Source organism: Myxocyprinus asiaticus, chromosome 37 (assembly GCF_019703515.2).
Source record: "Myxocyprinus asiaticus isolate MX2 ecotype Aquarium Trade chromosome 37, UBuf_Myxa_2, whole genome shotgun sequence".
NCBI lineage: Eukaryota > Metazoa > Chordata > Actinopteri > Cypriniformes > Catostomidae > Myxocyprinus > Myxocyprinus asiaticus.
In genome coordinates, this window is record NC_059380.1 from 15,190,547 (window position 1) to 15,213,516 (window position 22,970).

Sequence of the window (22,970 nt, forward strand, 5' to 3'; positions counted from 1 at the left end):
CCTTCATGGGCTTTGGCTAGAGGTGCATCTTTGGAGGACATTTATAGGGTGGCAGAGTGGTCCTCTCCGCATAAATTTGTTAGATTTTATAATCTGGACAAGGGTTTGACTCCTGCTTCCCAGGGTCTCTCTGTTGGAAAAGGAGTAAATTCAGAATTACTTTTATTCAGATGCTTTAGCTTGCTTGTGCGCCACTATATGCTTGCCACACAGGCTTAGACAGTTGGCAGCTACTGTTCGTATGGCATGAATTTATTTAGTCCCCGTAGTGATCATATGCAGCTTGAGTTCCACGAAAGGGAACATCCCAGTTACGTACGTAACTGCCAGACACATCATTGGAGGTGAGCTTCCCTCCCTCCAGGAAATATATACAAGGCGGTGTGTGAAAAAAGCTCGGAGGATCATCAGAGACTCCAGCCACCCAAGCCATGGGCTGTTCTCACTGCTACCATCAGGCAGGCGGTATCGCAGCATCAGGACCAGTACCAGCCGACTTCATGATAGCTTCTTCCCCCAAGCAATCAGACTTCTGAACTCTTGATCTCCCACGATCAAATATATCAGCACTGCACTTTATTACCCTTACTCTTATATCACACTGGACTGTCATAAATTATATTATTATTATATTATATTTTCTCTTAATAACTGACTATCAACTGACAGCTGAATGTCAATACAGTACAATACTGTACATTCTATATATACTATATATACTTTTATATATTTTATTTTTTATTTTTATTGAATAATGTGTATCTATATAGTGCGTATTGTATACTGTACAGTGTATGTTATTATTTGTATATTGTTGAGTGTAATTATGTGTATATCAGATGTTTAAATTGTGTTGTGTTAATTTGGTGTTATTGTAAATTGGTACTGTCTCATCACTGTCACGACTGCTATGTTGATCGGAACTGCACCCAAGAATTTCACACACCATTGCACTTGTGTATATGGCTGTGTGACAATAAAGTGATTTGATTTGATTTGATTTGAACCTTGGTTCCCTGAGGGGAACGAGACGCTGCGTAGCTGGTCATACTCTCTAGCAGCTGCATAGGCTTGTGCATTTTTCAGGAAATCTGACTTTATGGCATGAAAGCGAGCGCCTTTATCGAGCCCGTGAGGTAGCTCCCTAGGAAGCGTCACTTAAGCTCCATCAGCCAATAAATTGGCATGATTGTATAAGTGCTTCAGACCAAGTGACACTCGGGCGGTGTCCCATAGTGATAATACGCAGCGTCTCGTTCTCCTCAGGGAACCAATAGTACCTATGTAACAGAGATGTTTTTCCTGCATTGAAAATATTTCCGCAGCCGCCCACGTGAAATTTTAGGCAGCTAAAGCTAATTTAATTATACATCTCATGTTCTGCACATTTATATAAGCATAGACCACAAAACCTTTTAATTGCACAGAGAATATTTTACTTCACGTTAAGCCTGTCGCGATTATTAAATAACCGCCTGATCACGATTACTTGATCTAACCACGGTTATTTGAGATAACTGCGATTATTGGGCATTCTAATTCCAAACACATTTTAATGCCCAAAAAGGGGAATTTTAAGCAAATATGTTGCATAAATGCCATTAACAGCATGTTTGTGTTGAGTCTGAGCATCACTGAGTAGCTACTGTCCAGAAGAGCACGAAACGCTCTGATGCATGCGCTGTCAGCAGAGGTTCACACCAAACTCCCGCGGAAATATAAACGAACAAGTATAAACTGTGATAGTGAATGCAAAGCGCTCTGGTTTCACTTTAAACAATTGCGTAATGGCAAATGTTCCTGGTTCATACTTGCAGTGTTAATGACATGCAGTGACACAGAGGAAGAGACACACGCTTACTCTTTTTCTGTGGAGTGATGAAATTATGAAACAAAATCTCAAAGGTTTTGTTTCATGACAAATAAGGGCTTGTGGGTTTAATAAGAGCATTAAGCATTTTTTTAGCATGCAAAAGTGAAGAAATTAGGACATAAATATTTTACAATTGCATAATATAATAAAATATTATATAATATATAATAAATTCTATATAAAAATTATATTTTATTTAAAAATATATCATATAAAATATATGAGTTCAAAAAACAACAATGTAAATGTAAAATTTACAAAAATTAAAGTTGACTAAAAAGAAAGATTTAAGTATTTAGAAGTATTTTTATATTTAGAACATTAATTTTCATGTCATTCATAAGTTTTTAAAGCCTTAATATATCTCTATTATATCCCTATTTTATATATACCTATCTCATATATCCCTATTTTCTATTTATTTATATATTTCAAGTTCTTAAGGTGTATGAAGCACACATGCAGAAAATTACAATTTATATGACAATTAATCGTGAAAGTCCTTAAAGAGACAATTAATCATCATAGCCCTAAAACAGAAAATTAATTGTCATAATTGCAATTATTTGTGTTTCACACATTATGTCAAACATCACAAATGGCTAGACAACCCTGGCATTCTAAACAGCACTGAAGAGAAAACAGGAAAAAACATTGCACAGACACAAACATTAATTTAAGCTTTTAAGCTTAAGATAACGTAAGTTACTGTCAAATATCTTTTGATCCACGAAAAATCCTGATATTCTGATGATAAACTTTACCTAATTTTACCAATTTTATTCAATCTCAACTATTTGTGCTGAAACTGAAGCTGTGATTTCAGGTGGGTAAAAGATGAGCTATAAATAAGACATTAAGAAGATTCAAAGCAGTTTGCAGCTTTGAAAGAGGAACTGTGTTTGAAAAGACTCAATGACAGCATTAGGAAGATCTGTTTTAAGGACCAAGAAAAAAGCACTCTAATATAGACTAGGACTGTCGACTGTAAATTCAATTCAAATAAGTATATAAAAATAACACATTAAAACATTTTTACACAGTAAATCATGTCCCCGGACCATAATGAGGAATATTCCTACCCTTGGAGCAATTCAAACTTAAAGTAGCATCTGTTTTCAGCAGGGGGCAGTAAGCAAAACTCCAGCTGGACAGATTGATGTATTCAACTGCAAAATGCATAGCTGTAGACAGTAGGCCAAAGATAGCCTTAATAATATTAAAATAAAAATATACTGCCTTCTAAATCCACTTTTTGTATTGTCTTATCAATGCTTTACTTATAGTAATGCATGTAATGTATGTTAATTATCAAAATTATTTATAATATTTATATTATTTTGACAATTATTTCATCATTATTTATTGAATTATTGTTATTTGAGGGCCTTTCTCAGCAAATATTTATATATGCGATTAATTGCGATTAATTCAATTAGTAAATCTGCATTTCGTGTAATTAATTGACAGACATAAATCAGACATATTTTACAATAAGTCTCCCTAAATGTCAAACAAGGCAAATGCCACTTGCAATATCATGTTATTGTCAAAAAGCTAAATCTGCTTTAGAGCTTTAGATAGTCTGAAGTCAAAACCAACTCAATCAAATGCAAGAAAATGTTTCAACAAAAGAGAAAGATGAAAATATGAAAAAAAAAAAAAAAAAAAAAAAAAAAGGAGCCACTGTATAGTTACCAAAATAAACAAAGCTGTTTTGAAAAACCTTGACACTTTTGAAATGTTAAGCCTATTACCACACAGTTGTGAAAAAAAAAAACAACAACAAAGTTTTCACAAAACATCAGACAATGTCAGACTATCAAACTAATAAATATGGAAAACACACTATGGGCTGCATTATTCAAACAATATACATTTTTCTTACCTGTATAAAAAAACCTGTAAGAAAGGAGATTAGAAAAGGCACCAGACCTGCACGAGCAATCGTTATCAGGAGTCCTGCAAAATTATGCCAGAAAGAGTTGACATATTATCTGATGATTTTATCACTGCAGAATCTTCTGAAATTGAAATACATTTGCAAGGCGTTTTAATAAAGTAAACATATTCAACCATTTGAGGCTTTTAACCAGAAGACAGAATCAATTGATGGTGCTAATTTTACTATGGCTAGATGAACACCTTAAAATTATTTAAATTAGATAGGAGAAGATGAAAAGAGAAGTGTCACTATTAAATCTCAGTCAAAGCAGAACAGTTAAATTCAATACACCATGTAATTGCAGTGTCTAATAAAGATATTTGCTTCTCTTCAGACCATAAAGCCTTGATATATTCTATATATATATATATACACACACACTACCGGTCAAAAGTTTTGAAACACTCTTTATTATAATAATTTTTCTTCACATTTTAGAATAAAAGTCATCAAAACTATGGAATAACATAAATGGAACTATGGGAATTATGTTGTGACTAAACAAAATCCAAAATAAATAAAAACTGTTATATTTTAGCATCTTCAAAGTAGTCACCCTTTGCCTAGAATTTGCAGACATGTACTCTTGACATTTTCTCAACCAACTTCTTGAGGTATCACCCTGGGATGCTTTTTAAACAGTATTGAAGGAGGTCCCATGTAATGTTGTTGGCTGCTGACAATGATGACAATGAAGAAGATGACGTGAAGATGAAGAACCCAAGTGCAGTTTATTAAATAAACGTGAAATCCAAAGTGAGAACCAATAACCCTGACTACAAAACAAAACATGAACATGGACTAGACTAGACTAGACTTGACTTGACTACAGCGTACCAAACACATACCATCATCCATGTTCATGTTTTGTTTTGTAGTCAGGGTTATTGGTTCTCACTTTGGATTTCACGTTTATTTAATAAACTGCACTTGGGTTGGGGTTGGGGGTTGGGGGTTGGGGGTTGGGGGTTGGGGGTCGGGGGTCGGGGGTCGTCGGGGTCGTCCAACAACGTTACAGAATACTTGACCACTAGACAATGAAAACATGAGGGCTTAAATACAAGACATGGGAGAACATAAACCAATGAACAAACAGAACTCATAACAAGCTAATTAAACAATAAACCAATGAAAACATGACACATGAACATGGAGGGAAAACAGAAATCACATGACAAGGGAAACAGGAACACATGACATGAAACAGGAACTAGAATTTCAAAATAAAAGACATGAATCAACAAAATACACCTGACATCCCATCTATGTTGGGCACTTATTGGCTGCTTTTCTTTATTATTTGGTCCAAGTCATCAATTTCAAAAACTTTTTTTTTATTTTTATAAAATTTTAGTTTTATAAAGAAATAAATTAATATGGTGGCACAATTACATTTTTATATACAAAACTAATTTCAAACATTTAAGCATACACCTTCAGATCAAAAGATTTTTAAGATCATGAGAAATATTTCAGTCAAGAGTTTCAAAAGCGTTGACCGGTAGTGTATATATATATATATATATATATATATATATATATATATATATATATATATATATATATATATATACATATACACACAGTGTTGGGGAGTAACGAAATACATGTAACGGGAATACGTATTTAAAATACAAAATATAAGTAACTGTATTCCACTACAGTTACAACTTAAATAATTGGTAATTAGAATACAGTTACATTCAAAAAGTATTTTGATTACTGTAGAGATTACTTTGCATTTTATTGTCATTTGTTTAATTTAATATATAGTCCTTTCAGATAGAAAACATTTATACATATAAATGATATGATCCAAAGTGCATTTGAACAGCGGTGAAACATGTTTCATTCATACGAGCAGACAGAGAAGTAAGTTTGGAGCAGAAGAAATCGAAATAAACCTTGTGTAAATTGTCAGCTTTACACTAAGCTAAAATGGTATTTCTAGCCATTTTACACGCGTAAGTTCAAACTTAGCCTAGTTGTGGCGTAAATGGGCACCAAGTCACAATTTATGCACTACTAAATATTTGAGCATTGCACTTTTAATCTTAGGTAGAACGTAACCCTACATATAAACTAAATATTTATGGAAGCCTCCGACCAGGCATAACGGATGGAATAAAAAAGCAGACTGATATCTTATGACATCAGTGAGCTCATGTTTTGCGTGACAGGCATCAATCATTTCGACATACATTATGATGTTGACATTTACGAGAGAGAGAGAAAAACTTACTTTTAAGCGGCTCTTCAGCATGAAACCGATCTAACGGTGCAGTTTTCAGGGTGTCACCTGGTGTCAAGTTTCAAGACATTCAAAATATATATAGGATATTAAAATGACTAAATGTCTGTTTTTCCAGCCTATTGTATTAGTATTTATTTATCACCCCTCATTTATTTTAGATACATTTCCTATAATATTGTTATTTACACAGGGCAAATATACTATTTATCAAATCTACTTTTATTACGTAATGGGGATATAATTTATTACAGCTAACAGTTACGTGAGCAAACAAGGTTTGAACATCAACCATAACAAGATCAAATTGAAGTTCACGGCTTTTTAACACTTCTGTGTATAAATTTGAAGGCTACTTTTTGGATAAATACAGGTAAACGTCATAATATACGACTACGCATGACTTTATAGAGAGCATACGACCTACTAGCTAAGTGCAGGTGGTGCAACCAAATTAAGCACGACTTAGTTACAAACTAACTAGTAGTTACTAAGCCCTTAGTGTGAACTTTATGTCCCAACTTAACGTGAGAACTTACGCACAGCTGGTGCAACCCTACCCAGCAGGCACTGTAATGCTTTTCCCCGGAGATAAATGGTTTAGTCCGACACATCCCAGAGCCAAACAGCAAAAGTCTGTATTCCACACATTTAATGGCAGATACACAGGCTGCACGCTTTTCTCATACATGAGAAAATTAACAAACCATTAGCGTCACAAAACATAAAAGTATAATAAAGGTCAGGGAGAGCAGATCGGTCATCATCCTCTTGCACTTGCACACAGACTGAGCAGTAAATCTCTAATCACACAGCACATGCATATGCAAATGAGATGGTCAGCATCTTAAAGGTACCCTGTGTAAACCTCACTCTACTGACCTCAAGAGGTGCACTAGCGACTGACACTAGAGCATTTATCCTCCTTGTTAGCGCACGCGCCTCCCATGCTGGAGACACCAGTTCGAATCCCGTTCAGAACAGGCAACCAGGGCCACACCTGCATAGTAATAGAATGCATGTAAATACATTGTCTTAATCGTTACAGAACGATCATGTTTTTTTATCAAGAAAATTCATGTTGGATGATAATTTTATTTTTTTTTTTTCTAGTAAGACCTATGATATTAGGGCAAAAAATCATATTCTTAATAACTTTTGTATTGTTTTCCTGTAAAAATATCTAAAAATCCTTAAAATAAGATCAGTTTGATTTATCTTGTTTTAGAAACAACACTGCATAAGATATTTATGTTTTTCAGAGAATGTAGTTTTAACGTGTTTTTTGTCTTACTGTACTGGCAGAGTTTTTACAGTCAAAACAATCTACCAGTGCTGAAGAAGTAATCCAAAGTATTAAGTAAACTCCATAAAGTTCAGTTTCAATGTACAGATCATATCATTCACCTTCTGTTACAATTTACTCACCAACCTGTTTGTCATGTTTGTCTATGTGTTTAGATTAGCATTAAAGCCTTGTTTGTATTCAAAGATAATTTGACTGTGGGATATTTTGATAAATAATCTCGTCACTTGATTTTTCAAAGAGCTGTGCTCCAAAGCTCAAACCATATTTAAAATATTTGTGATATTATTATCAGTAAGCCATGATAATAGAATTACTCTATTAAATTAATTAATCATAATTCCCTTATTAAAGATAATATAAATTGTGAGCGGATGCAACGAGCTGTTTTATTACAATTTTAATGGTGGATAATTTTATTCAAACAAATAATCTAATTATTTGTCATTTATCCTTCTTATAATGGTGGTCGAACATTTTATAATAGATAATTCCATTATAAATTCTTTATATATATATATAATGGTGAAGGTACACAGAAACTTTAATCCATACAGTGTGCAATTGTACTACCAAAAATCATACATATTTGTCATGTTTAGATTCTGAATTCAGGGTGCTATTGAGATAAAAACACGCTATATGTGGCCATAATATGCGCTGATTACACTGTTATTGTAATTTACGATGATACTGCAAATTGGGTGTATAGAAGAGTGTTAAAGGGGTAAAACAGACAAAAGAATAATGTTAAGAGTGCATTATGTTACTCTGGGCAGATGTGTGAATGGCTTTCACTGTAGTTGACACATGAGTGAATGGGCACTTGAGAGTATTTGAGTAGATTTGATTCCTTTTGTAGACTAAATAATCCAAAAACTAATTGCATGACATGTTCTTGTAAAATGTCTCTACGTGAACGATTGTACAGATGTAGGTAAATTTGCACCAACTCGCTAATAACTCTGTATGCCGATGAGTTCGTGTTGACTGATTTTGACTGACTGAAGAACGTAAGCAGAATTAGCTGTCAGTCTCAAGGTAGGTGGATCTCTTGGTCACACCTACCGATGACGTGTATCAATGACAGTAATAAGGGGTTTAGCAGCCAGTCAGAAGCTTTCCTAAAAGTTCGCACCAGCGAACTGTTAAGAACCACTGAAAAAAACTCAAAAACATCTTAGGTGTGTTCCACTTGAATTGCATCTCAATTTGCTGATCGGTGAGATTTGCCAGTTGCAGTCTGGGGAGTTGAAAAGAGAGCCATCAAGCCGGACACTTTGCGCTTCCAGTTGCATGCTAAACCCACACCAGTCACGGAAAATCGCGTGATGTTTGCTTTCTTTATTGCAGACATGGAATTCAAATAGACAGATATTTTTATTTGACATAAAATAACCAGACAATAACCAAACATTGCTCATTTGAAAAGTTTATGTGCTGCTTAATACAGTGACTGTTGTGTGTACAAGAAGAAAGTCCAATAAAATCCTGTATTATTTTAAAACCAATAAATAATTTTTTTATGAATAAACATGATATTACTATGACAAACATAATATAGCATGATATAAACATGATGTACTGTTATAAAAACACGTTGTAAGAGTTTTCGCCGAACTGGAGGTGTCAGAATAAACACTATGGTAATGGCATAATACCACGTACACTACTCTTATTTCTGCCATAGACTGACATAGCAGAAGTAGTAAGAGTAGTATGTGAAGTATGCAATAGCAAAAGCAGCCCTTGAAACGTGTAACCGTTGTCACGTTGTGAGTCTGGCCAATCGTGAGTAAGCTGTGTCATCATCAGAGCTTGTGCAGCTCCTCTGGAGCAACTGCAGCAGCTGCACCAGCTGGCTGCTCTTGAATTGCTCCTGCAGTACTTTGATGGCATACGCAACGACGCGGCGGTGGTGCCAGTTCAAGTCAGACAAAATTTCTGACTGACATGCACTGCTTCAAGTCCAGCGCCGATCGGTCTGCGCCGTGCTGCATGAAGTTGAACACACCTCTTCCTTTAGGCCAGAATTTATTCTAAATGACATCACACCCATTAGTTCTTCGATTTCATATGAAGTACATCGAGGTCTTAAGATGCTGGTTTTTGTGCTGAAAACTGCACGCAAAAGTGCTGCACCTGTTTAATTAAGATCTACCCACAGTGTTTACACTTTTCAGGAGAATCAGTTGGTTTACTCAAAACTGTTTCTACATATTAAACTGCAATTTTCTAGAATCAGAATCAGAATGAGATTTATTGCCAAGTGTTCTCACGTACACAAGGGATTTTTTTTTTTTTTGGGTGATAGGAGAAACAAGTGCACACAGAACATTACAGTGAAACACAAAATATAAAACAAGGTAAGAGTATAAATAGACATACAAATAATAGGATATATAACAGAATGGCATATGTACATGTGCAAGTGGTAATGTATGTGCAAGGTAGGGGTATGTACAGTTATTTAATTAAATATGTGAATTCAATTTCCCCTGGAGTACCAGTGCTAATAGTGAGGGTCCCGGATGTGAGTTTCCCCAGTCTTACTAGCTGCTGCCTATCTGTCAGAAATCTGGTGATCCACTGACAGATTGGGGTGGGCGCGGAGAGCTGGTTCAGTTTGGTAGAGAGAAGATCAGGCATGATGGTATTGAAGGCTGAACTGAAGTCCACAAATAGGATCCTTGCATAAGTCCCAGGTCTGTCGAGGTGTTGCAGGATATAATGCATTCCATATTGACAGCATCATCCACAGACCCGTTTACTCGGTAAGCAAACTGAAGGGGGTCCAGTGATGTCCTTCAGGTTGGCCAAAACCAGTCTCTCAAACGACTTCATGACCACAGACATGAGAGCGACAGGTCTGTAGTCATTAAGTCCTGTGATTTTGGGTTTTTGGGCAGCAGGGAAATTCATACTGCTCCAGCGATCTATTGAAGATCTGTGTGAAGATGGGGCCAATTGGTCAGCGCAGACATTCAGACAGGTAGGTGAAACACCATCTGGGCCTGAAGCTTTCCTAGTCTTTTGTTTCTGAAAGACCTGGCACACATCCTCCTCACAGATCATAAGTGCAGATTGAGTAGCAGGAGGGGCGAGGAGGGGTGTTCCAGGAGGTGTTGGTGTGTGTGTGTGTGTGAAGTGAAGGTCAGAGCGGGGGAGGTGTGAGAGACTGGGCTTTTCAAACCTGCAGTAAAAGAGATTCAGTTCATCAGCCATTAGTTGACTCTCTACAGAGCGATGGGAGGTGTCTTGTACTTGGTGATGCTTTTCAGGACTTCCACACAAATGCAGGATCGTTGGCAGGATCGTTCAGCTTTTCAGAGTAGCTTTTTTAGTCACTCTGATTTCCTTATTAAGTGTGTTCCTGGCGTGGTTGTACAATATTTTATCCCCACTTCGGTAAGCATCCTCTTTAGCATGACAAAGCTGTCTGAGTTTTCCTGTAAACCATGGTTTATTGTTATTAAATGATAAAAATGTCCTAGTAGGGATGCACATATCCTCACAGAAACTGATATATAATGTCACAGTATCTGTGAGCTCATCCAGGTCTGTGGCTGCAGCTTCAAAAACACTCCAATCAGTGCAGTCAAAGCAGGCTTGTAGTTCCAGCTCTGCTTCATTAGTCCAATACTTTACAGTCCTTACTACAGGCTTAGCAGATTTTAGTTTCTGCTTGTAGGTCGGGAGAAGATGAACCAGACAGTGATTAGAGAGTCCTAAAGTTGCACGTGGGACAGAGCGATATGCATCCTTTACAGTGGTGTAGCAGTGGTCCAGTATATTTCATTCTCTGGTGGGGCATGTGATGTGTTGTTTGTATTTTGGCAGTTCACGGGTGAGGTTAGCTTTATTAAAATCTCCCAGAATAATAATAATTGAGTCTGGGTGTTGTTGCTCCATGTCTATGATGTGACGTTGACGTTCACGCACGCTTGTGGCGGGATGTACACACTCACCAGAATGAACGAGGAAAACTCCCACGGTGAGTAGAAAGGCTTACAGTTGATGAAGAGCACTTCTAAATTAGGACAGCACATCTTCTTCAACACTGTTACATCTGTACACCATCTTTCGTTGATGTAAAAGCATGTTCCACCGCTTCTCATTTTTCCCGATGATTCTGCAACACGATGCGCTCTGAACAGCTGGAAGCCCGTCAGATGAAACACGCTGTCAGGGATGGCTTCATTCAGCCAGGTTTTCTGTGAAACACAGATCAGCGGAGTTAGAAAAGTCCTTATTTGTTTGAGCGAGCAGAAGCAGTTTGTCTGTTTTGTTGGCGAGGGAGCGGAAATTCGGTAGATGAATACTCGGCAGTGGAGTCCTAAAGCCACGTTGGCAAAGCTTCACAAGCGCGCCGGCTCGCTTACCTCGCGTGCATCTTTTGGATTGCTTGTAGAGCACCGTTGCAGCTCCAACTAAGAATAATCAAACACCAGCAAAAAATTATCAGGTATGCTCTGCCAAATATTTGGCAGTTCATCCCTGGTAAAAATGATAGGGAACAAAAATGTCATGAACAAAAAACATGACAAACAAACAAAAGTAACAAAAACGCTAGAGAGCTCCACGCCGAAGCAGCCATCTGTGGCGCCATCTTGAATAGAAGAAAGTATTTTAACATAAGAAAAACATCTTTAAGGAGCAGGCCTACAGTATAAAGAGAGAGGAAGTCTCCACTACTATTGCTGTAAGAACTGTGCAGCATGGAAGAGAAAAAAAACATTCTAAGCACAAACACATCTCCTCTGGCCTAATTACAGAAATTACGCCACAGCTCTTTGATGCACATTAATAAGATGCTTCTGATTAGCCTCTTACAGAGAAATAACAGCGGCAGTCACGAATGAGAAGCCAAACTGAAAAGTTTAAATTGACTTTGCTGACACTACAGATAGCGTTTGATTTTCCAATTACAGTGTAAGTGTTTGGGCAGGATTAGTTACAGATGCACGAGTATCGTCGTGGAATAAACACTTATTGTTAAGATTGAAAAATGCTTTAAGTCTATTTTATCTGCCTCAACATCCAACAAACCAGGTGTTCTCATCAGTGAGGAAAGATATTACCATTTTGAGTCTAAAATTTGACAAAAAAATTATCTGTAAAGTAGCACAGCCCATATCATCGGGCCCTAAACAAACTCTCAGCACAGAGATTTAAATTTGTGTAATGATATGACATGCCAGGAGATGAAATTTGAGAGAGAAAAGAGGTTTATCATTGCCATGAGCTACCAAATAACAGAAAGAACAAGTCCTTCTCATTTCGGTAAATCTTGTAAATAGACAGATTTGATTAATTGGCAGAATGCTCAAAACGCTGTATATGCTCTTCGCAGGCAGAATAATGGGGCAATTTAAATTACACCCACACTCACAGTCAAGATGATGGATGACAATGAGAACAGAAGTAACAAAGTAACTATGATGCCATTTTAATGACACTCAGCTACTCTGGCAATCGACCAAGTCAAGAAACATCCTCACACAGCTGTTTAATCTAGATCCCAGACAACTTTTGTTGGTGCTGGAGAATGTAGTTTTCAGCAGGTCTCTCATATTAGCTCTGATTAATGGACTGTTGTTGAGGTTTTATGTACTTGCACAATAAACCTCATTTCCGAAAATCACAATGCAGACAGTAATTGTGTTATCGGCTTGCTAAAATCCATTTAGGGATTAAAACAGAAAAAAATATTGATAAGACAATGAAAATAAAGCCCAATCCTGTACAAAAAACATGAGCTGTCAGTATATACACGTTTCTGGTCAGATCGAGTTACAGGTCTAAGCAGTTTAACCATAAAAAAGACCTAATAGTTTTGTACAGCTGTCACATAATGCTGTTACACTACAAAGAACACTTATGACGTGCGTAAGGGTACACAACATCTGCCGGCTTTCTACTAAAACTACAACACCACATTTGAATCAAATCAAACCTTTGAAAGAAATTAAGAAACTCTTAAAAGTTATGTTAGAGACGCGTTGTAAGTTCGACAAGTATACACAAGCAGAACTGTATATTGTGCTTGGTGTTCTGAGATTTGTCTATAAAACAAACAGGCCTAATTACTTTTAGATGGACAGAAATTGTAAAAATACATATTTGTCCACACATTTTCAGCTATTTTTTTTCAGCATTGTGAGTACAATCATTAGCAAAGATTATCACATTATTTTAATTAACTTACTTGCACAACAGTCTATTTATGTCACATAATCTATTTAATATAAACACACACACACACACACACACACACATGCTGGTGCGGCTATCCTTATGAGGACTCTCCATAGACATAATGATTTTTATACTGTACGAACTATAGATTCTATCCATTAACCCTACCCCTAAACCTAACCCTCACAAAAAAACTTTCTGCATTTTTACATTTTCAAAAAAACATAGTTTAATATGTTTATTAAGTGATTTGAATTATGGGGACACTAGAAATGTCCTCATAAACCACATTTATATCATAATACCCTTGTAATTACCAGTTTGTAACCTAAAAACAAATTTGCTCGTAAACCACCCAAACCCGCCCACACACACACACACACACACACACACACACAAACACACACACACACACACACACACACACATATTTGGCCTCTTTAAATATTGGTCAGATAGTCTCTTTCTCAGCCAGAATAAGATGCAATGTGGACAAGACTGCCGTTAGTCAAAAATCTTGCTATGCGTGATGTGACTAAAGCCACACTTCTCAGGGGTCAAATGACTTCAGTATGATCCTCATCAATGCAGGGATGTTTGTTACTACGGCAGCTTATGTACACTGATAGACAACCACAAAGCCATTATGCAAGCAATTTGGGTGACATTGTCATTAGTGTCAAAGGAAACATACAAAAAGTCTGAGCCCAGTTTTGAACTACACTTTAAACATGTCATACTTGGAAGCTGGTCACAGACTGGTGACTCATTCTCATTTCTTGCAGGGATAGTTCACTCAAACTATCCATTTTGGGTGAACTATCCCTTTAAGGGTGTCCAGAATTGTGGCAAAATTGGAAATTATTATAAGGATTCCTACGGCCATGGAAAACCTGGAAATATCAGGGAATTTTGAAATTGTGATTGTATGCAATTTTAATACAACTGTGGCCTAGAAAAGTCAGGGAAATGTATATATTGAATATACATTTTTCTAGTGAAGCTTAGCTCTAAAATATTTAATCGGCTAGTAATGGCTCTTTGTGAATGCAATCTCTATAAAATAATGTTTATGATTATAAAACATTAAAGTTCTGCTATTTGTCATGGCTCTTTGATGCAATCAACAAACTGCAGTCAGGTGTACAGTACATTGGAAAATCATAAGCACAAGATTTAAAATGATGTTTGTAGCTATAAGCACCTCCATGAATGGCACTATAATCTGATATAAATTGTCATGGTTACTTGTGTAACCTCCATTCCCTGATGGAGGGAATGAGAAGTTGTGTCGATGTAGTGACACTAGGGTTCACTCTTGGGAGCCTGAGACACCTCTGGTCTTTGATAAAAGGCCAATGAAAATTGGCGAGTGGTATTTGCATGCCACTCCCCCGGACATACGGGTATAAAAGGAGCTGGTATGCAACCACTCATTCAGGTTTTATGCTGAAGAGCCGAGACAAGGTCCCGGGCATTTCAGCGGGTAGTTCAGCGTTGTGGCAGGAGGGACACAATGTCTCGTTCCCTCCATCAGGGAACGGAGGTTACACAAGTAACCATGACGTTCCCTATCTGTCACTCACTCGACGTTGTGTTGATGTAGTGACACTAGGGGTCCGTATACAAAGCGCCGCAACTGGCTGAACTCTTTTCCGTGAACTGGCGGTGTGTGACAGGCAGACCACTGTGTGCCTCGTAGCCAGCGCACCAGGCCGACACGTAACCTCCCCCAACATAGTTATGAGTGTCGAACGGCCCTTTTTGGGGACAAGTCGACTACCCAAAAGATAGAGACAGGCTAGCCCAGTCGTGGCCTCTTTTCCCCTTCTTTTTTTCCACTCCCTAAAAAAAAGGGGGATTATCCAACTGGGCTGACTAGGTCTAGTCGGGGGGATTATCCAACTGCGATTATCCAACTGCGGAGACCACATCTCGCCCAGAGAGAGGGGGGGTATTTAAGTGGAAATACGTCACATGGTCTTGCTGAGCTATGTCGGAAGTATGTAATGTGGAGAAGTCTCATGGTAGGTCCTACCCAACGGGGAGGAGTTACTACAAACATGGAGACTGTGGCAGAGGGGCCTCTGCCCAAGGAAGATGCAGTTTGCCAACAGGGAAATGAATTAGCGGAAGATATACATCGCATGGTGTTACCTACAGGGAACTGCCACATGCGGAGCACCTACCCCAGAACAGGGATTTTAGTTAGCACGTGTACTGGGCCGGCAGCGAGTCTCTCCGAAAACTCGACTGACACAGGGCTTGGAGGAAGTCAACCAGGGAACATAGTTTGTGAACACTACAGGGAGTTAATGGCACACGTCTTCAGCTCAGGGGAGGTGAAAGGCGCTATGTGCAAGTGATACACACGGCCAGCTATCCCGGATTTATCTGCTTGTATTTCGTGCCACTACACGGGACGAAACCGGTTCCATGCGGAGGTTATAGAACCTCGCAAAGGTGTTGGGTGTAACCCAGCCCGCTGCTCTGCAAATGTCTGGCCAGGACCCAGGAGGCCGCTACACCCCTGGTAGAATGGGCTCGTAGCCCTACTGGGGGCAGCACGTCCTGGGCGTGATATGCCATAGTTATGGTGTCAATGAGCCAGTGATCCTCTGCTTGGAGACAGCGCTTCCTTTCCGTTGTGCACCAAAGCAGACAAAGAGCTGCTCAGAGACTCTAAAGCTCTGCGTACCATCCAAATAGATGCGTAAAGCGCGCACTGGACACAGCAACGACAGGGCTGGGTCTGCCTCCTCCTGGGGCAGTGCTTGCAGGTTCACCACCTGGTCCCTAAAAGGGGTCATGGGAACTTGGTCTCTCATGGGTCGGGGTCTCAAAATCACGTGATAGTAGCCCGGACTGAACTCCAGGCACGTTTTGCTGACAGAGAACGCTTGCAGGTCTCCTACCCTCTTGATGGAAGTGAGCACAGTCAGGAGGGCAGTCTTCAAGGAGAGTGCCTTAAGCTCAGCTGACTGCAAAGGCTCAAAGGGGGCTCTCTGTAGACCCTGAAGAACTATAGAAAGGTCCCATGAGGGAACGAGGTGCGGGTTGGAGGGATTCAGCCTCCTGGTGCCTCTCAGGAACCTGATGATCAGGTCATGCTTCCCTAAGAACTTACCATCCACTGTGTCGTGGTGTGCTGCTATAGCAGTTACATACACCTTCGAGGTGCTGCTGACTCCAGAGGAGGAGATGGCAGGTGAGTTGTGACATACAACTGGAGCACAGACCGCCTTGATGGTTGACATATGTTACCATTGCCGTGTTGTCTGTCCGAGCTAACACATGCTTGCCCTGGATCAACGGCCGGAACCTCCGCAGGGCGAGCAGAATTGCCAGCAACTCGAGGCAGTTGTTGTGCCAATGCAGCCGCGGGCCCATCCATAAGCCGGCGGCTGCGTGCCCATTGCAAACAGCACCCCAGCCCATTTTGGAGGCATCTGTCGTGACCACGACATGCCTGGAGACCTGCTCTAGGGGAACGCCTGCCCGTAGACACGTGAGGTTGGTCCAAGGGCTGAAGAGACGGTGACAGATCGGCGTGATGGCCACGCGATGTGTCCCGCAGTGCCATGCCCATCTCGGGACTCGAGTCTGAAGCCAGCGCTGAAGCGGTCTCATATGCATCAACCCAAGCAGAGTGGCCACTGCTGAGGATGTCATATGCCCCAGGAGCCTCTGAAAAATTTTCTGTGGAACCGCTGTTTTCTGTTGGAACGCCTTCAAACAGGTCAGCACCGACTGTGCACGCTTGTTCATGAGGCGCGCCATCAATGAGACTGAGTCTAACTCCAAACCGAGAAAAGAGATGCTCTGAACTGGGAGGAGCTTGCTCTTTTCCCAGTTGACCCGAAGCCCTAGTTGGCTGAGGTGCGAGAGCACCAGGTTCCTGTGTGCACACAACACATCCCGAGAGTGAGCTAGGATTAGCCAACCGTCGGGATAGTTAAGGATGCGAATGCCCTCTTCCCTTAGCGGGGCAAGGGCTGCCTCTGCGACCTTCGTGAAGACGCGAGGGAACAAGGACAGACCGAAAGGGAGGACCTTGTACAAATGCACCTGACCCTCGAATGAAAACCGCAGGAAGGGTGTGTGTCATGACATGGAAGTACGCGTCCTTCAGGTCTACCGCTGTAAACCAATCAAGGGGGAAGCCCTTGGCGACGAGCAGACAGGGTGTGGGATCTTGAGCCGCGCCGGGGCAGGATGTGCCGGATAACCTCTGTCTGCTGCTTCACCGCTGAGAACTGCTGGGCAAAGTCCTTTTTGTCGCCGGACTGACCAACTTGGGAAATGGGGGCAGCAAGGAACCGTGCCTTGTTGGCCTCTCCCATCTTGACCAGGTTGAGCCAAAGGTGGCGTTCCTGGACCACCAAAGTAGAAATCACCCGCCCGAGAGACCATGCCGTGACCTTCGTTGCCCGGAGAGCGAGGTCGGTTGCCGAGCGCAGCTCCTGCATCAATCCTGGGGTGGAACTACCCTCGTGCAGTTCCTTTAGCGCCTTGGAGGACTTGCAGGAGAGCCATGGCGTGCAGGGCGGAGGTGGCTTGTCCAGCGGCACCGTAGGCCTTGGCCGTCAGAGACGACGTAAACCTACAGGCCTTGGATGGGAGCTTTGGGCGCCCGTGCCAGGTGGCGGTGCTCTCCTGGCACAGGTGCACCGTGAGCACATTTATCCACCGGGGGGATTGCCGAATAGATCTTGGCCGCCCCACCATCAAGGGTAGTGAGGGCGGGGAAGCTGAAAGATCGGGACCGGGCAGTAAAAAGTGCCTCCCACGACCTTGTCAGCTCTTCATGCACTTCCGGGAAGAAAGGAACGGGGGAGGGGCGTGGCTTTGAGCCGTGAGGGTTCAGGGGAGAGCAGACGGTTCGATTCTTGCCCAACGCTCGCGGCTGCCCGGGAAAGTATGTCGTCATCTCCGTGTCAGCCTGTGACTAGGCGACCGCACCCGAAGGGAGGAGCCCAGCTGAGGCTTCCACGTCCGACTGGACGAGCCTGCTGTCCGATGCTGTGCTCGAGAGCTCATCACCTTCGCGGGCTCCGAATAAGAGGTCGAACTTGCCGTGAGATGAGCGTGCTGGGGAATGGGAGGTCTGTAGGAGGATACCCAGCGGAGGTGGTCTCATTGGGGTCCCCAAATCGCCCCCAGTGCTAGCCACACTGACCTCATACCTGTGGGTAGAAGGACCGAGGCGGGGAGCCTCTGGGGTGGCTTGCTTTCTTATGAAGGTAAGCCACGACCGCATTGTTGCCATGGACATGTTCTCGCAATGAGTACATGATGCATCCACGAACGCTGTCTCTGCGTGAGCAGTACCCAGACACAAAAGACAGTGATCGTGACCGTCAGAAGGCGAGAGATAACGAGCGCAACCAGGAATAACACACAAAGGAAAGGCATCTTTAAAAAGACGCATCTTTAAAAAGACGTTCCGTGTGTGCCGCTCTTTTAGAGATATATACTCTTTTAGAGAAATATACTCTTTATTTCTGCCGAAGCGCCCAGGGGCATTCTCTGCAGTGCACCAGTGCAGAGGGGGGAGAAGCCGCTGAAATGCGCCATCAGATCCAGCAGGGGTGAATGAACAGTCGTGGGAATTCAGCTCAGTGAGCATGACCGTTCAGCTCCAAAGAGAAAATCTGAATGAGTTGTTGCATACCAGCTACTTTTATACCCGTATGTCCGGGGGAGTGGCATGCAAATATCACTCGCCAATTTTCACTGGCTTTTTATCAAAGACCAGAGGTGTCTCAGGCTCCCAAGAGTGACCCCTAGTGTCACTACATCAACACAACATCGAGTGAGTGACAGATAGGGAACCAATGAAACACTGATTTACACATTTATGCAATTATGTTAATCAACACCATGACATCATAAAGAAATCTGATATATGGCCATATATGAACATTTACAAAAATTATAGTTCATTTATTTGATCCTAAAATGTTCATATATGTACATATTCAAATTCCACTAATATTTGGGAAAATATGTTACATTTATAAAAATAGCCGTTTTTGAAATATTTTGAAATATATTGGAAGTATGTGACTTGTATATGTGACTTATATACAGTACTGTGCAAAAGTTTTAGGCACTTGTGAAAAATGTCGCATAGTGAGGATCTTCAAAAATAATGACATAAATAGTTTTCATTTATCACTAAATGTCATACAAAGTCCAGTAAATATAAAAAAGCTAAATCAATATTTGGTGTGGCCACCTTTGCCTTTAAAACAACACCAATTCTCCTAGGTACACCTGGACACAGTTTTTCTTGGTTGTTGGCAGATAGGATGTTTCAAGCTTCTTGGAGAATTTCTTGGTCTCAATTGCTTCTGTCTCTTTATGTAATCACAGACTGGCACGATGTTCAGTGGGGGGCTTTGTGGGGGTCATGACATCTGTTGCAGGGCTCCCCGTTCTTCTGTTCTAATCTTTTCTATTTGCAAAAGTACAGTGCATCCGGAAAGTATTCACAGCGCTTCACTTTTTCCACATTTTGTTATGTTACAGCCTTATTCCAAAATGGATTAAATTCATTATTTTCCTCAAAATTCTACAAACAATACCCCATAATGACAACATGAAAGAAGTTTGTTGAAATCTTTGCAAATTTATTAAAAATACAAAACAAAAAAAATCACATGTACATAAGTATTCACAGCCTTTGCCATGACTCTCAAAATTGAGCTCAGGTGCATCCTGTTTCCACTGATCATCCTTGAGATGTTTCTGCAACTTGATTGGAGTCCACCTGTGGTAAATTCAGTTGATTGGACATGATTTGGAAAGGCACACACCTGTCTATATAAGGTCCCACAGTTAACAATGCATGTCAGAGCACAAACCAAGCCATGAAGTCCAAGGAATTGTCTGTAGACCTCTGAGACAGGATTGTATCGAAGTGCAGATCTGGGGAAGAGTACAGAAAAATGTCTGCAGCATTGAAGGTCCCAATGAGCACAGTGGCCTCCATCATCCATAAATGGAAGAAGTTTGGAACCACCAGGACTCTTCCTAGAGCTGGCCGCTTGGCCAAACTGAGCGATCGGGGAAGAAGGGCCTTAGTCAGGGAGGTGACCAAGAACCAGATGCTCACTCTGACAGAGCTCCAGCATTTATCTGTGGAGAAAGGAGAACCTTCCAGAATAACAACCATCTCAGCAGCACTCCACCAATCAGGCCTGTATGGTAGAGTGGCCAGACAGAAGCCACTCCTCAGTAAAAGGCACATGACAGCCTGCCTGGAGTTTGCCAAAAGGCACCTGAAGGACTCTCAGACCATGAGAAACAAAGATTGAACTCTTTGGCCTGAATGGCAAGCGTCATGTCTGGAGGAAACCAGGCACCGCTCATTACCTGGCCAATACCATCCCTACAGTGAAGCATGGTGGTGGCAGCATCATGCGGTGGGGATATTTTTCAGCAGCAGGAACTGGGAGACTACTCAGGATCGAGGGAAAGATTAATGCAGCAATGTACAGAGACATCCTTGATGAAAACCTGATACAGAGCGCTCTGGACCTCAGACTGGGGCGAAGGTTCATCTTCCAACAGGACAACGACCCTAAGCACACAGCCAAGATAACAAAAGAGTGGCTCCGGGACAACTCTGTGAATGTCCTTGAGTGGCCCAGCCAGAGCCCAGACTTGAACCCAATTGAACATCTCTGGAGAGATCTGAAAATGGCTGTGCACCAACGCTCCCCATCCAACCTGATGGAGCTTGAGAGGTCCTGCAAAGAAGAATGGGAGAAACTGCCCAAAAATAGGTGTGCCAAGCTTGTAGCATCATACTCAAAAAGACTTGAGGCTGTAATTGGTGCCAAAGGTGCTTCAACAAAGTATTGAGCAAAGGCTGTGAATACTTATGTACATGTGATTTTTTTATGTATTTTTTTTTATTTTTTTATTTTTAATAAATTTGCAAAGATTTCAAACAAACTTCTTTCATGTTGCCATTATGGGGTATTGTTTGTAGAATTTTGAGGAAAATAATGAATTTAATCCATTTTGGAATAAGGCTGTAACATAACAAAATGTGGAAAAAGTGAAGCGCTGTGAATACTTTCCGGATGCACTGTAATGTTTGGGAGTCGAACATTTATATTTCCTATTGACAGACTAAAGCTGAAGATATAAATAACCATCTTAAGACAAATGCTTTTGTGAAACATCTTATGTGCTTAAGACTTTTGCACAGTACTGTGTGTATATATATATATATACATTCCTTCCAACATAATCGGGTGTATACGAGCCTGTGAAATTTTACACTTCCGGCCAGTACTTTTCTAAATATGTGCGAAATTCAGGGGTTACTACAAGAGTCTACTGGTCTGGATATGCAGTGTGTGTGTGTGTGTGTATACAGTATATTATATATAATATATTATAATTCAATATATATTTCAAAACCTTAGGCATCAATTTCCCCCTTTGCTGTAATAACAGCTTCCACTCTTTTGGGAAGGCTTTCCACTATACTGTATGTAGTAACATGGCTGCAGGTATTTGCTCTCATTCAGACACAAGGCTATCAGTGAGGTCAGGAACTGATGTTTGTCGATGGGGCCTGACTTAGAGTTGCTGTTCCAGTTCACCCCGAAAGTGATCAGTGGGGTTCAGGCCTGGGCTTTGTGCAGGCCAGTCAATTTCTTCCATGCCAGACACAGTAAACCATTTCTTTATGGACCTCACTTTGTTCACAGGGGCATTGTCATGCTGGAACAGAAAAGGGCTATCCCCAAACAGCTGCCACAAATTTGGAAGCACACAAAGCCCAAGCCATTACATAAAGAAACATTAAGATTTTTCTTTACTGGATTTAATGGAGTAACCAAATTTGTTAATTAGAAGGGGGTGTCCACAAACTTTTGGCCATATAGTGTGTGTGTGTATATATATATATATATATATATATATATATATATACTATATTGCCAAAAGTATTCACTCATCTGCCTTTAGACGCATATGAACTTAAGTGACATCCCATTCTTAATCCATAGGGTTTAATATGACGTCGCCCACCCTTTGTAGCTATAACAGCTTCAGCTCTTCTGGGAAGGCTTTCCACAAGGTTTAGGAGTGTGTTTATGGGAATTTTTGACCATTCTTCCAGAAGCGCATTTGTGAGGTCAGACACTGATGTTGGACGAGAAGGCCTGGCTCGCAGTCTTCGCTCTAATTTATCCCAAAGGTGCTCTATCGGGTTGAGGTCAGGACTCTGTGCAGGCCAGTCAAGTTCTTCCACACCAAACTCGCTCATTCATGTCTTTATGGACCTTGCTTTGTGCACTGGTGTGCAGTCATGTTGGAACAGGAAGGGGCCATCCCAAACTGTTCCCACAAAGTTGGGAGCATGGAATAGTCC